Below are 14,536 nucleotides of genomic sequence, written 5' to 3'. Positions count from 1 at the left end.
CTGGAAAAAAATAAAATAAAATAAAATTAAATTAAAAAATAAATGAGATGAAAGGGTGATGGTGAGAGCAGTAAATTGGCTGTTACACATATTAAAAACATGGATCAATCATCTTTACGGTTATTCTGCCTTTAAATAACACACATCACTATCTCCCTCCATTTCTGTATTATCCATTCTCTGTTTTCACTCTTACAGTTAATTTCCCAAAAAAAAGTCTGTTCCTCCTGTCCTTATGTCAACTTTACCTTCTCAGCTCACTACCACATCGTGTCATCACTCCATGTAAATTATTTTGTACTTATTTGAGCAGAGATGTTCTTTAGGTTAATCTCTTTATCTTTGACCTCTCTGCCACAATAGGCACTTGAACCTCTTGCCTCACCTGATTTCTCTAACTCTACTCTGCCTTTGTCTATTTCATGGCTGACCTCTGTTAAGTCTGTGCTGCTTTTATGTTTCTTTGAGGGCCCCTAGCATCTTGTCTGCTGTTTTATTTTCTTCTTTCGATATGCTTTCCTAAACACTTTATACCTTTGGCTTCATCTAAAACCCAAAAATTCATTGGCACAAATTTATTTGAAAATATGTATTTTTTAAACTCAAATCTAAATGTCACTATTCTTTAAAATATTGCTTGGATTTCTTTTTGTCTCTCAAAGTCAAGTTGTCAGGTCAATTTCCTGTCCTTATATGGACTTTTTCTGCTTCTGTATTCCCAATCATAGTGACATGGATAGCCTTGTTGTCAAAGCATGAATCTCTATAAATATACTATTCTTCCCATATAGCTCTCCAATTAATTGGCATAACTCATTTATTCTGCTTCCTAGTTTTAGTACATCTCCATCTCTTTTGTCAATTCTTCCCTCATCTGTTATTTCATACTTTTTTTTTTTTTAAGAATTACATATCTGTTTGTTCATTTTAGAGAGAGTGAGCAGGGGGCAGGAGCACAGAGAGAGAGAGAAGGGAGAGAAGCAGAGACCTCGCTAAGAAGGAAGCCTGACATAGGACTCTATCTCAGGGCCCTGATATCAAGCCCCGAGTCGAAATCAAGAGTTGGCTGCTTAACTAGTCAGTTAAGCAGGACACCCACACAGGTGTCCTGAATTCTTTCTTTCTTAAACTGTGTTGTCTTTTGTTGCTCTCCCTACCTCTAGCCACATCCATAACCAATAATTTTTAAAGACACCTCATCCTGTCTTCAGTTTTCAGAGGAAGGGACTTCATCTCACTCTTGAGAAGCCATAGGTTTGAAGATAGCAAGTCAAAAGGGAATATGGACACCTTTAGAATCAAATCCTACATAATTAGTACAGTAGAAAATGCCATGAATGAAAGCAACCCTCTCTTTCTCTCTCCATTCCCTAACTTGCTATAAATACTTCAGTCACTAGGAATTTGCCAAATTACCTAAATGTTCCAAATCCTTAAGTACATATGCCTCCATCAGAAAGGATGAATACCCAACTTTTGTAGCAACCTGGACAGGACTGGAAGAGATTATGCTGAGTGAAATAAGTCAAGCAGAAAGAGTCAATTATCATATGGTTTCACTTATTTGTGGAGCATAACAAATATCATGGAGGACAAGGGGTGTTAGAGAGGAGAAGGGCGTTGGGGTAAATTGGAAGGGGAGGTGAATCATGAGAGACTATGGACTCTGAAAAACAATCTGAGGGGTTTGAAGTGGCGGGGGGGTGGGAGGTCGGGGTACCAGGTGGTGGGTATTATAGAGGGTACGGATTGCATGGAGCACTGGGTGCGGTGAAAAAATAATGAATATGTTTTTCTGAAAATAAATTAATTAATAAAATAATAATAATAACGCGTGCCATTTAATTCATTTAGTTGAATTTTGTGTGATTTAAATGAGTATTTATATTGTCTCTAAATAAAAGTTACATCTGGATATTTACCATAGTTTTTTTAAATATTATTTCTTTAACATTGTCACTTAGGTACCAAAAGGAAACTTGAAAGTACAGCAACGTGGTGAAAATTCTCCTGGGAGTCAGGAAGCAGGAGTTCTGGATCCATTTCTTAACACTCTCATGTGGAATGTACAAAGCAAGTTCACATACATACTCCAGGAGTCAGGTTTCTCATTACTGAGGATGTGCCATGTTTATCAGGATGATATTTAACGTTGCTTGAGTTTTCATAGATTATAATTCTATAGCTTTTATATTTCCATTTATAATTCTGAAACAAAGCTGTTGTGATTTTTATTTAACCTATCTTTAGTTTTATTTCCAGTTCCCTCTCTCGCTGTCTCTCTCTGTCAAATAAATAGTTTTATTTCCAGTATAGGTGAAACACAAAAAAGTTGAAAATCATCAATAGTAAGATTAGTGAGAAAAAGCATTGCAAAAGGAAGAGAAGGACCGACGTCTCCCAGAAAAGACATTCACCCTGAGAGAAGGGTGTTAGATTTAAAAATTAAAATAGGGCTTTTAAAATTATGTGGCTAACTTACCAGAGTGATACTTTTTGGTTTTTTATTGAACCAGATCTGAACTTAGCTTTAAGGTATAAAGATTAAAATACTTTACTTTAAATATCAATAATTCTAAATTATTCATGATTTATGAAACAATCATTTGAACTAGAGTAAAATTTCATTGTTTAGCAAATTTTCCTTTTAGCAGATTTTTAAAATAATGATATTAATGTAAACAGGCCAGAAGGAGAAATGTGTTAATTGAGTTTGACAGATAATGTTGGACACTTACCAAGTAGTGAGTTTGACAAAAATCATGCTTCACACCAACCCCTGCAGAAAGGTTAATGGGTGTCTAGGAACAGAGACCAGAAAAAAAAAAAAAAAAAAGAAAAGAAAAGAAAGAAAAAAAAGGCTTAAAGAGCTGTGAGACTGCTTTATTTTTTAACTGCAAAATCATTGAAACTAATAAATGCTTAATAAAAAGAATAATAAATTTGGCCCAAGAAGACTATATAAATTTTTAAAGAAATTGTTAGACCAGAATGAACCTTCAATAATGGTAGTGATATAAGTTAAAGAATACATGATGCTTATATTACACATTAAGAATTTAAGAACCATGTTGCAAAGTTTAATTTGTTTCCCATGGTAAGTCTGTGGAAACAATATGGAAAATTCTATTATACTTTCTCAAACAATGAGAACTTAAGAATTAGAAGAGATAATATATTTTTAGTCATAGAACCTGTAAGCAGGTATGAAATCCAGTTCTTCAGTAACTGGACTTCTTTATTGCCCATAAGACAATGAGCATCAAATAGGAAAGGTGAATAAAAAAAAAGCTAACATATCTTAAGGACTTCTTACCTGAATGCCTTTTGAAAATGCTGTCATAAAACACAAAGTAGCACTCCACATTCATTCAAAGAATTTAGGTAATGTGTCAGAGTAAATTCAGAGATTTTTTTTTTTTTTACACATTTTAAAGATTTTATTTATTTTTCTTTTTTTTTTAATTATTTTTTTATTTTTTATAAACATATATTTTTATCCCCAGGGGTACAGGTCTGTGAATCACCAGGTTTACACACTTCACAGCATTCACCAAAGCACATACCCTCCCCAATGTCCATAAACCCACCCCCTTCTCCCTAACCCCCTCCCCCCAGCAACCCTCAGTTTGTTTTGTGAGATTAAGAGTCACTTATGGTTTGTCTCCCTCCCAATCCCATCTTGTTTCATTGATTCTTCTCCTACCCACTTAAGCCCCCATGTTGCATCACCACTTCCTCATATCAGGGAGATCATATGATAGTTGTCTTTCTCTGCTTGACTTATTTCGCTAAGCATGATACGCTCTAGTTCCATCCATGTTGTCGCAAATGGCAAGATTTCATTTCTTTTGATGGCTGCATAGTATTCCATTGTGTATATATACCACATCTTCTTGATCCATTCATCTGTTGATGGACATCTAGGTTCTTTCCATAGTTTGGCTATTGTAGACATTGCTGCTATAAACATTCGGGTGCATGTGCCCCTTTGGATCACTACATTTGTATCTTTAGGGTAAATACCCAATAGTGCAATTGCTGGGTCATAGGGCAGTTCTATTTTCAACATTTTGAGGAACCTCCATGCTGTTTTCCAGAGTGGTTGCACCAGCTTGCATTCCCACCAACAGTGTAGGAGGGTTCCCCTTTCTCCGCATCCTCGCCAGCATCTGTCATTTCCTGACTTGTTGATTTTAGCCATTCTGACTGGTGTGAGGTGATATCTCATTGTGGTTTTGATTTGTATTTCCCTGATGCCGAGTGATATGGAGCACTTTTTCATGTGTCTGTTGGCCATCTGGATGTCTTCTTTGCAGAAATGTCTGTTCATGTCCTCTGCCCATTTCTTGATTGGATTATTTGTTCTTTGGGTGTTGAGTTTGCTAAGTTCTTTATAGATTCTGGACACTAGTCCTTTATCTGATATGTCGTTTGCAAATATCTTCTCCCATTCTGTCAGTTGTCTTTTGATTTTGTTAACTGTTTCCTTTGCTGTGCAAAAGCTTTTGATCTTGATGAAATCCCAATAGTTCATTTTTTCCTTTGCTTCCCTTGCCTTTTGCGTTGTTCCTAGGAAGATGTTGCTGCGGCAGAGGTCGAAGAGGTTGCTGCCCGTGTTCTCCTCAAGGATTTTGATGGATTCCTTTCGCACATTGAGGTCCTTCATCCATTTTGAGTCTATTTTTGTGTGTGCTGTAAGGAAATGGTCCAATTTCATTTTTCTGCATGTGGCTGTCCAATTTTCCCAGCACCATTTATTGAAGAGGCTGTCTTTTTTCCATTGGACATTCTTTCCTGCTTTGTCGAAGATTAGTTGACCATAGATTTGAGGGTCTATTTCTGGGCTCTCTATTCTGTTCCATTGATCTATGGGTCTGTTTTTGTGCCAGTACCATGCTGTCTTGATGATGACAGCTTTGTAATAGAGCTTGAAATCCGGAATTGTGATGCCACCAACGTTGGCTTTCTTTTTCAATATCCCTTTGGCTATTCGAGGTCTTTTCTGGTTCCATATAAATTTTAGCATTATTTGTTCCATTTCTTTGAAAAAGATGGATGGTACTTTGATAGGAATTGCATTAAATGTGTAGATTGCTTTAGGTAGCATAGACATTTTCACAATATTTATTCTTCCAATCCAGGAGCATGGAACATTTTTCCATTTCTTTGTGTCTTCCTCAATTTCTTTCATGAGTACTTTATAGTTTTCTGAGTATAGATTCTGTGTCTCTTTGGTTAGGTTTATTCCTAGGTATCTTATGGTTTTGGATGCAATTGTAAATGGGATTGACTCCTTAATATCTCTTTCTTCTGTCTTGCTGTTGGTGTAGAGAAATGCAACTGATTTCTGTGCATTGATTTTATATCCTGACACTTTACTGAATTCCTGTATAAGTTCTAGCATGTTTGGAGTGGAGTCTTTTGGGTTTTCCACATATAGTATCATATCATCTGCAAAGAGTGATAATTTGACTTCTTCTTTGCCAATTTGGATGCCTTTAATTTCCTTTTGTTGTCTGATTGCTGAGGCTAGGACCTCTAGTACAATGTTGAATAGCAGTGGTGATAATGGACATCCTTGCCGTGTTCCTGACCTTAGTGGAAAAGCTTTCAGTTTTTCTCCATTGAGAATGATATTTGCGGTGGGTTTTTCATAGATGGCTTTGATGATATTGAGGTATGTGCCCTCTATCCCTACACTTTGAAGAGTTTTGATCAGGAAGGGATGCTGTACTTTGTCAAATGCTTTTTCAGCATCTATTGAGAGTATCATATGGTTCTTGTTCTTTCTTTTATTGATGTGTTGTATCACATTGACTGATTTGCGGATGTTGAACCAACCTTGCAGCCCTGGAATAAATCCCACTTGGTCGTGGTGAATGATCTTTTTAATGTACTGTTGAATCCTATTGGCTAGTATTTGTTGAGTATTTTCGCATCTGTGTTCATCAAGGATATCGGTCTATAGCTCTCTTTTTTGGTGGGATCCTTGTCTGGTTTTGGGATCAAGGTGATGCTGGCCTCATAAAATGAGTTTGGAAGATTTCCTTCCATTTCTATTTTTTGGAACAGTTTCAGGAGAATAGGAATTAGTTCTTCTTTAAATGTTTGGTAGAATTCCCCCGGGAAGCCGTCTGGCCCTGGGCTTTTGTTTGTTTGGAGATTTTTAATGACTGTTTCAATCTCCTTACTGGTTATGGGTCTGTTGAGGCTTTCTATTTCTTCCTGGTTCAGTTGTGGTAGTTTATATGTTTCTAGGAATGCATCCATTTCTTCCAGATTGTCAAATTTATTGCCGTAGAGTTGCTCATAGTATGTACTTATAATAGTTTGTATTTCTTTGGTGTTAGTTGTGATCTCTCCTCTTTCATTCATGATTTTATTTATTTGGGTCCTTTCTCTTTTCTTTTTGATAAGTCGGGCCAGGGGTTTATCAATTTTATTAATTCTTTCAAAGAACCAGCTCCTAGTTTCGTTGATTTGTTCTATTGTTTTTTTGGTTTCTATTTCATTGATTTCTGCTCTGATCTTTATGATTTCTCTTCTCCTGCTGGGCTTAGGGTTTCTTTCTTGTTCTTTCTCCAGCTCCTTTAGGTGTAGGGTTAGGTTGTGTACCTGAGACCTTTCTTGTTTCTTGAGAAAGGCTTGTACCGCTATATATTTTCCTCTTAGGACTGCCTTTGTTGTATCCCACAGATTTTGAACCGTTGTATTTTCATTATCATTTGTTTCCATGATTTTTTTCAATTCTTCTTTAATTTCCCAGTTGACCCATTCATTCTTTAGAAGGATACTATTTAGTCTCCATGTATTTGGGTTCTTTCCAAACTTCCTTTTGTGGTTGAGTTCTAGCTTTAGAGCATTGTGATCTGAAAATATGCAGGGAATGATCCCAATCTTTTGATACCGGTTGAGTCCTGATTTAGGACCGAGGATGTGATCTATTCTGGAGAATGTTCCATGTGCACTAGAGAAGAATGTGTATTCTGTTGCTTTGGGATGAAATATTCTGAATATATCCGTGATGTCCATCTGGTCCAGTGTGTCGTTTAAGGCCTTTATTTCCTTGCTGATCTTTTGCTTGGATGACCTGTCCATTTCAGTGAGGGGAGTGTTAAAGTCCCCTACTATTATTGTATTATTGTTGATGTGTTTCTTTGATTTTGTTATTAATTGGTTTATATAGTTGGCTGCTCCCACGTTGGGGGCATAGATATTTAAAATTGTTAAATCTTCTTGTTGAACAGACCCTTTGAGTATGATATAGTGTCCTTCCTCATCTCTTATTATAGTCTTTGGCTTAAAATCTAATTGATCTGATATAAGGATTGCCACTCCTGCTTTCTTCTGATGTCCATTAGCATGGTAAATTCTTTTCCACCCCCTCACTTTAAATCTGGAGGTGTCTTCGGGCTTAAAATGAGTTTCTTGGAGGCAACATATAGATGGGTTTTGTTTTTTTATCCATTCTGATACCCTGTGTCTTTTGACAGGGGCATTTAGCCCATTCACATTCAGGGTAACTATTGAGAGATATGAATTTAGTGCCATTGTATTGCCTGTAAGGTGACTGTTACTGTATATGGTCTCTGTTCCTTTCTGATCTACCACTTGTAGGCTCTCTCTTTGCTTAGAGGACCCCTTTCAATATTTCCTGTAGAGCTGGTTTGGTATTTGCAAATCTTTCAGTTTTTGTTTGTCCTGGAAGCTTTTAATCTCTCCTATTTTCAATGATCGCCTAGCTGGATATAGTATTCTTGGCTGCATGTTTTTCTCGTTTAGTGCTCTGAAAATATCATGCCAGCTCTTTCTGGCCTGCCAGGTCTCTGTGGATAAGTCAGCTGCCAATCTAATATTTTTACCATTGTATGTTACAGACCTCTTTTCCCGGGCTGCTTTCAGGATTTTCTCTTTGTCACTGAGACTTGTAAATTTTATTATTAGGTGACGGGGTGTGGGCCTATTCTTATTGATTTTGAGGGGCGTTCTCTGAACCTCCTGAATTTTGATGCTCATTCCCTTTGCCATATTGGGGAAATTCTCCCCAATAATTCTCTCCAGTATACCTTCTGCTCCCCTCTCTCTTTCTTCTTCTTCTGGAATCCCAATTATTCTAATGTTGTTTCGTCTTATGGTGTCACTTATCTCTCGAATTCTCCCCTCATGGTCCAGTAGCTGTTTGTCTCTCTTTTGCTCAGCTTCTTTATTCTCTGTCATTTGGTCGTCTATATCACTAATTCTTTCTTCTGCCTCATTTATCCTAGCAGTGAGAGCCTCCATTTTTGATTGCACCTCATTAATAGCTTTTTTGATTTCAACTTGGTTAGATTTTAGTTCTTTTATTTCTCCAGAAAGGGCTTTTATATCTCTCGAGAGGGTTTCTCTAATATCTTCCATGCCTTTTTCGAGCCCGGCTAGAACCTTGAGAATTGTCATTCTGAACTCTAGATCTGACATATTACCGATGTCTGTATTGATTAGGTCCCTAGCCTTCGGTACTGCCTCTTGTTCTTTTTTTTGTGTTGAATTTTTACGTCTTGTCATTTTGTCCAGATAAGAGTAAATGAAGGGGCAAGTAAAATACTAAAAGGGTGGCAACAACACCAGGAAAATATGCTTTAACCAAATTAGAAGAGATCCAAAATCGTGAGTGGGGAGAAAGGGGATAAAAAGAGGTTCAAAAAGGAAGAAAGAAAAAAAAAAAAGAAAAAAGAAAAAGAAAAAAAAAGAAAAGAAAAGAAAAGAATTTTTTAAAAAAGAAAACACCTAAGAAAAATGTAAAAAAGAAAAAATATATATATTAGATAAACTAGTAAAAAATCGTTAAAAAAGAAAAAGGTAACAGTTAAAAAAAAATTTTACCCAAAGGCGAGAAGAAAAAAACAAATGAAAAAGAAAAAATTAAATTAACTGTAAGACTAAAAAAAATCACAGGAAAAAAGCCATGAGTTCCGTGCTTAGCTTTCTCCTCCTCTGGAATTCTGCTGCTCTCCTTGGTATTGAAACCGCACTCCTTGGTAGGTGAACTTGGTCTCGGCTGGATTTCTTGTTGATCTTCTGGGGGAGGGGCCTGTTGTAGTGATTCTCAAATGTCTTTGCCCCAGGCGGAATTACACCGCCCTTACCCGGGGCCGGGGTGAGTAATCCGCTCGGGTTTGCTTTCAGGAGCTTTCGTTCCCTGAGCGCTTTCCGTAGATTTCCGGAGGACGGGAATACAAATGGCGGCCTCCTGGTCTCGGGCCGGAGGAGCCGAGAGCCCAGGGCCCCACTCCTCAGTGCGCCCTCAGAGAACAGCGCCCAGTTACTCCCGTCTGCCTGACCTCCGGCCGCGCTCCGAGCTCACCGAGCCTGTGACCGGTTCAAGGTAACACCAAGCTGTGAGCTTACTGTCGGCTCTGTCTCTGCAGCCGGCTTTCCCGTTCCAATACCCACAAGCTCTGCGACACTCAGACACCCCCGATCCTTCTGTGACCCTGCGGGACCTGAGGCCACGCTGACCCCGCGTGGGCTTCGCCCCGGTTTAGCCTCTGGAGCGATGTCCCTCAGCGGAACAGACTTTTAAAATTCCTGATTTTGTGCGTGGTTGCTCCGCCGCTTGCCGGGAGCCGGCCCCTCCCCCCGGGGTCTATCTTCCCGTCGCTTTGGATTCACTTCTCCGCCGGTCCTACCTTTCAGAAAGTGGTTGATTTTCTGTTTCCAGAATTGCTGTTCTTCTTCTCTTCGATCTGCCGATGGATTTTCAGGTGTTTGCAATCTTTAGATAAGCTATCTAGCTGATCTCCGGCTAGCTGAAGCAGTCTCAGGTTGCTACTTCTCCGCCATCTTGACCGGAAGCCAGAGATGTTTGTTGATACTTTTTTTTTCTATTTTTATTCCAAGATCTACGTGTTGCCACTATAGAGATGCTAGGATTTAGATAGTTTTAAGGGAATAAAAAGAATGAATAAAATAATTATATGTGAATGAAACTATTATATTTGGAGAGCTAAGATTATACACAAGACAAGGTGTTGATATTAATAGAAATTAACAGAACATAGTTAGAAAGGAAGATTAGAGTCTTCCTTTTTTAAGGTTTTAAGACTGGATTTCAGCTCGTGCATTTGTACTACATATTTTAATTCAGGGGAGGCCACAGAATATTTCATGCAGGGGAGTTGCAAGGACTTATTTGTTAATCACAATGCAAAATCTAGATGTTGATGATATGTATGTTTAGTAAATAGCTTAGGAATAAATTATCTCACTGTAGAAGTAGCAAAGATGGTAAAGTTCATTACAATTTATTTCTTGCCCCTCCTCGTGTTTAGGGAAGACCACCTCACAGCCTGGGCAAAGAAGTGATATGTGCCCCTTCCAGGCTAGTCAGGAGCTCCTCTGGTCTCTCTTACTTTGCCTTGGAACATTTTCCCAGTTGCTCCAGGTACATATTTTCACTCCAAGATTTTGAGCTTCATCTATATTCTTAAGTGACTATGTGAAGCAGAGAATCCCTTACTGCCATGGGACTTCACCGAATATGAATCTGAGCATAAATTTAACTTTGTATTTGTCTCCCCATTGAGACCTTGATAATTTCTGTTACTACATCACAACCTATCTAGTACTGACTGGTAAAGAAAATGACATGAAAAACATGAGGTGATCCTTCTAGAAAAAAAAAATATTAAAAACCACACCAATATATGTAGCATAAAGTGAGAAAGATGATTAAAGGGTGGGAAGCTGATGAACCATGATATCTGGTGGCTAAATATTTAGAAAAAAAGTCAACTGAAATTAAATGGATGCAAGATAACTTAATCAACCTAGATCCCTATGGGAAAAGGTAAAAATACAGAATCTTTTTAATATGTGTTGGTGTCATTGGTTATATTGCCAATATATTTAAAGAAAGAGGAGAGCTCAGGGAAATGAATGATAATTAGAAAGCAAAATAGAAAATGAATATAGAGTTTCCAGAAGAAAAAAACTTACTTTTCATTGCTAAAGAACCCAATTACTTTTCAACCCCAAAGAGCAAAAAATAAGACCAAAAGAGTATGCAAATGGTGAACCCTAAGTATCTTTCAAATGATGAAATTGAACAAGGAATAGAAAAGGGAAATATATTTGTGACTCCCAGTGAATTATTTCAATTCAATGACTCAGAGCAAAGGAGAATGTAGACACTCCATTCAAGGTACCCAATATTGAGTTGGGAAGAAAGATGGACAGAGACTAGAAAGTAAAATTGAAAACAAAACAAAAACAAAAACAAACAAAAACAAATATTTCACCTCAATATATCTTGAAAAATATATGTGTGTTTACTAAATTTTAGAGAAATATATTCTGTAAAAAATGTCAAAAGTCAGTCCTAAAATATACTGTTACTGTTTAAGGCAAAAACTGTCCTCTGAGGGGGCCTGGGTGGCTGACTCAGTCATTTAACCATCTGCCTTGGCTTAGGTCATGATCTCAGGGTTTGGGGATCATGCCCCCTATGGGACTGCCTGCTCAGTTGGGAGTCTGCTTCTCCCTCTGCCTCTCCTCCCCCTCATGTGTGCACATACTCTCTCAAATAAATAGTCTTTAAAAAACAACAACTAGGGGCATCTGGGTGGCTCAGGTGGTTAAGAATCTGCCTTTGGCTCAGGTCTTGATTCCAGGGTTTTGGGATGGAACCCTGCATTGGGATGCCTGTTCACCAGGGAGTCTGTTTCTCCCTCTCCCTCAGCACCTCTCCCCTGCCCATGCTTTCTCTCTCTCTTTCAAATAGATAAATAAAATCTTAAAAAAAAATAAATCAAACAACAGCCACAGCAACAACAAACTGTACTTTGGATCCAAATATTCACAAGCTGGAAAGCAAGCTCCTTCCTGGGAGTGAAACTGGGAGTTTTAAGTGAATTGATGAATAACAGACTCTTCCAAAGCCTCCGCAGCAGGATTTTATTACTACTTTGGAACAGTCATTGACATTAACATTTTCTAAATTTTTGAATGTGATTATTACAGTTTTGTCTTTCCTGTTCTATTACTATATTGTGGGTGTATTCTATTACTATAGTGTGGAGTCAGGCAATTAAAGTATCTTTTTGACATTCTTTTTTTGTTTTTGTTTTTTCAACTCCTTACTCCCCCTCCAAAACTTTTGATTGAGATTTATAGTAAGGTAAATATTTGATCTTCATCTCCATTTCTTTCCTTTTTTTTTTTTTTTAATTTTTAGGTTTTTTTTAAGTTACTTCTTTTTTTTTTTTTTTTTTTTTTCAGTATTCCAGGATCCATTGTTTATGTACCACACCTTGACTTTTCTTTTCTTTTTAAGATCTTATTTATTTGACAGATCACAAGTAAGCAGAGAGGCAGGCAGAGAGAGAAGCAGGCTTCCTGCTGAACAGAAAGCCCCATGCAGGCACTCAATCCCAGGACCCTGAGATCATGACCTGAGCTGAAGGCAGAGGCTTAACCCACTGAGCCACCCAGGAGCCCGATCTTTTTTGACTTTTTTGAGAAGTCATAACCTGGCTATATACAGGGACTGGTTGGAACTGTATGCTTTGATCCAAACAATTTCTACATTTGGGTAATGGGCTTGGAAAGGTGCATAACTTATAGAGAGAGCATATTTTCTAAGCTATTTCGTATGTGACCAAGTAGGATAGGGGACATGGAAGAATTTCTCAGAGAGTTAAATATCTTGTGAAATTGTCAAATATTTTTTTATGAGTTAGGAAGAGAAAAAAGAGAGAATTTGGTAGTTAAAAGATTGAATCGAGGATATTAATACTTACTAAATGTTCCATTTCTTATTTTTTCCCTGCATTATCCAGATGTCGTCCAAATATGTGAGGCTATGTGTACCTCTGGCCAAAGGGCTATGAAAGAAGGTGATAAACATTACTCAGTATACGCAATGGAAAACCATTAATGAGTGCCTAATCTTTTTTCCTCTGATTCATTGCCTGACTAAAACAGCTGCATATTTCAGTTGGTACAGAAAGGAAAAGATAGAGATTTTGTTACTTTGGGTACTTGAAAGCCTTGTGGAGCAAAACACTTTAATATTCCACATTAACTGGACATGTAACATGAACAAGAAGTGATTTTTGTTTTATTTTGTTTAGTTTTTAAGCCACAACAAAACTGGGGTTATTTGATATTTCAGCCTTTATTGACTTCTCAGGGAGTGATCTGAGTGTCTTAGCCACTGCACAGAGGCTTTCCTTTCTTCTTTCTAAGACATCAGTTAACTAAATTATTCACCATTCCTAAAGAGATCTCATCTAAATGATATGCGATCTCTGGTAAACATCAATCTAAAGCACACGATTTGCTTTTTTTGTAAATATTTGGACTATCAAAAATTAGAAAAGTTTCTTATCAGAAAACCAGGAGGATAAAAGAGAAAAATAGCTCATAAATTGCATATGAACATTTCTCTGTTGGCCATAGGTTAAGGTTTTGCCTGATTTCCATAGTACGAATGGTGTCATGAGGCCAATAAAAAAAAGTCCTTGTTTTTTTCAGCCAGCTTATCTTCATATTCCCTCCATAACCCTCAAAACACCAATTTATAGTATCCAAAGTTATAATTCCTTTTGGATGGTAAATCTATAAGTATTTTAATATTGGGGAAAAAAGGGTGACAATATTGGTGAAAATAAAAGTCAGGAGACAGGAACTTACTTGTAGAAGTATAACAATAAACTACTAAGCAATTAAAATCTTGTGTCAACAGGTATATACATATTTCTTTTAATTCACTTCAATGAATATGGGGGAAAAATCTAAAATAATTGAATTAAAGAAAAGTATTACCTGGATAAATAGTTATGTGTTCTAAAGCAGGGTGCAATTCACTCTTCACCAATTTAAATCTGCTGGATAAACAAATGTGAATATATCATTATAAATTTGTATTGCTTAATTTAATTGGAAATTGTCTTATTTGAGTTACTGCATATAAATGAATATAATTATATTTCTTTAAATATAGATTTCTCTACTGCTTGATTAGCTTGAAATATTAACACATAACTTTGGGTATCTTCTGTTTTTTATATAAACATATTATCTTTCAGTTTTTACTCATATTCACCCAGAAAAATCTAAAACTTGGTTGAACCTTTTACCTCTCTGATTTATCTGATATACATCCCATGACTGCTAGATAACAGCACTGGATTAAGTAAAGCTGCTTTATTTCACTTGGAATTCATAATAAAAAATCTTAAAAATGTCCTCTATATGCTGTAGCACAAATTACTTTTGTTGCCTGAATTATTCAGGTTTCTCCAGAGAAACATAGTCAATAGCAGCAGAGATTTATTACAGGAATTGACTCACATAGTTATGGAGACCCAAAATTCCCACTGTCTGCTGTCTGCAAGCTGGAGAACCAGACAAGCTGGTTTTATAATTCAGATTGAATACAAAGGTCCAAGAACCAGGAACTTCAAGGGCAGAAGAAGATGGAAGAAGAGAGAGAGAATTCATTCTTCATCTACCTTTTTGTTCTCTTCAGATCCTTAATGCTGGATGATGC

Source organism: Mustela lutreola, chromosome 1, assembly GCF_030435805.1.
Source record: "Mustela lutreola isolate mMusLut2 chromosome 1, mMusLut2.pri, whole genome shotgun sequence".
NCBI classification, from domain to species: Eukaryota; Metazoa; Chordata; class Mammalia; order Carnivora; family Mustelidae; genus Mustela; species Mustela lutreola.
The sequence above is the reverse complement of the archived record's forward strand: the minus strand, read 5'-3'. Positions refer to the sequence as shown.